This window comes from Leptonychotes weddellii, chromosome X (genome assembly GCF_054177405.1).
Source record: "Leptonychotes weddellii isolate Sample4059 chromosome X, ASM5417740v2, whole genome shotgun sequence".
In the NCBI taxonomy this organism is placed as follows: domain Eukaryota; kingdom Metazoa; phylum Chordata; class Mammalia; order Carnivora; family Phocidae; genus Leptonychotes; species Leptonychotes weddellii.
Genome location: NC_138385.1, coordinates 17,099,648 through 17,101,515, shown reverse-complemented (window position 1 = coordinate 17,101,515; position 1,868 = coordinate 17,099,648). Strand labels below are relative to the sequence as shown.

At 36.8% G+C, this 1,868-nt stretch overlaps 1 long non-coding RNA gene across 1 annotated transcript in view; it reads left to right on the top strand.

The window, feature by feature from the left end:
* The window catches only part of LOC145717945 (uncharacterized), a 3,601-nt gene extending 2,859 nt beyond the window's left edge, over positions 1-742 (top strand). The window contains exon 3 of the long non-coding RNA XR_014141478.1: positions 408-742. This is a non-coding gene — a long non-coding RNA (uncharacterized LOC145717945). The remainder of the gene's footprint in view (positions 1-407) is intronic.
* The last annotated feature ends 1,126 nt before the right edge of the window (positions 743-1,868 follow it).

Here is a 1,868-nt window from a genome sequence, read left to right as displayed (position 1 = left end):
AAAAAAAAAAGATTTAGTCTGTATGTAGGAAGAGGCCTCATTCTAAAATTAGTGTCAGAGCTGTCTGTGGGCCAGCCTTAGACGGACCACAACCAGGGATAGGGCTCAGCTCAAGGTTTGACTTTAGTTTTTTGGTCAGTGTTGAAATCACTTGTATTTCTAGGCTTGGAAATCAACAAAGACCAGTTATGGCTCTGCCAGAGGCTGCTGTTCATGCTGATCTTGTTGCCTTGGAAAAGGCTAAATAAGAATATGAATAGGACTTATGTTCAGTCTTTTATTGGGTAAAGTGACAATTAGTGTTCACGGCTAATGTTTATTCTTGGTCCAGCATTAGGCTCAGTCTGTGGTTAGTGTTAAGGCACAGACAGTGTGCCAATTTAATATTCAATCTTTTGTCATTTTAGGTCATTACCTGTGATGTGCCCTGGAGTTGTGTCTCAGATCAATGACAGCATTTCATCCATGGATAATATGAGTGTAGAGATTGTGGCCAGGATTTCAACTATGCATATGAACAGGATTTGGGTAAGTCCAAGGTATAATTTCTGGCTTTAGCCAGTGTCAGTGTTCTGTCTTCATTGATAGCCCCTCTCAGGAATGGTCTGTGGAGCTAACTCATGCAGTGGCCAATGTTGTACCTTATTCTGTGGCTAGAGCACAGCTCACTTAGTGACCTGTGTTAGCACTTCCACTTGACCTATGTCAGAGTTGATTCTGCAGGTAGTGGTCCTGTTTTGACTCTGTGTAGAGTTTCTGTTCCCTGAGTGCTGCTGTTAGTGCCATCTGATCAAGCTTTTATTTGTCTATTAACATTCTGGTTGATGTAATTCCAGTATTATTTCATACACAATATATGTAGTTTTTGCTTATTTAGATACTTGAAGGAGGCTTATAATGATCAGTAGCTGGATTGAGTCTTGGGATGACTTATCAAATATTTTTAGATAGATTCTTTAATAATAGTATTAGTTTGCTGTGGTAATACTGTTGATTGGTTAGCTCAATACCTTTAAAATATCCCCTTGCCTTATACTCCTCAAAATACAGACTCTAAAAGCTAACACTACTTTTTCTCAGGTGCTATTTTTTTATATCAATGAGGCACAAAAGGAAATGTGGTTTGATTTATGGAAAAATTTATTTTCCTGGTCAAAGGAACAAAAATCATGGGCAATGGCCCTTCCATTTTTTTAAAGCTTTATTGAGGTATAATTGATACACAAAAATTCTGCATATTTAATGTATACCTTTCAATGAGCTTGGACATATGTCTGTACCCATAATACCATCACCCCAATCAAGGCCCTGACATATCCATCACCTTCAGAAATTTTCTTGTTTGTGTGTATGTGTGTGTGTGTGTTTTGTGATAAGAACGTTTAACGTGAGATCTATCCTCTTAACATATTTTAAAGTACACAATACTGTACTTTTAACTATAGGCACTATGCTGTGGAGCAGATATCTAGAACTTATTCATCTTATAAAATTGAAACATTATACTCACTCCCCCCAGCCCCTGGCAATCACCATTCCACTCTCTGCTTCTTTGAGTTTGACTATTTTAGAATCCTTATAAAAGTGGAACTATGCAATATTTGTCCTTCAGTGACTGGCTTTTTTACTTAGCATAGTGTCTTCTACATTCATCTGCGTTGTCACAAATGGTAGAATTTCCTTCTTTTTAAAAAGCTGAATGATATTCCATTGTATTTTTAGACCACATTTTCTTTATCCATTCATCTGTTGATGGACATTTAGGTTGTTTCTATATCTTAGCTATTGTGAATAATGCTTCAGTGAACATTGGCATGTTAATTTATTTTTGAGATACTGATTGCATTTCCTTTGGATATATACCCAGA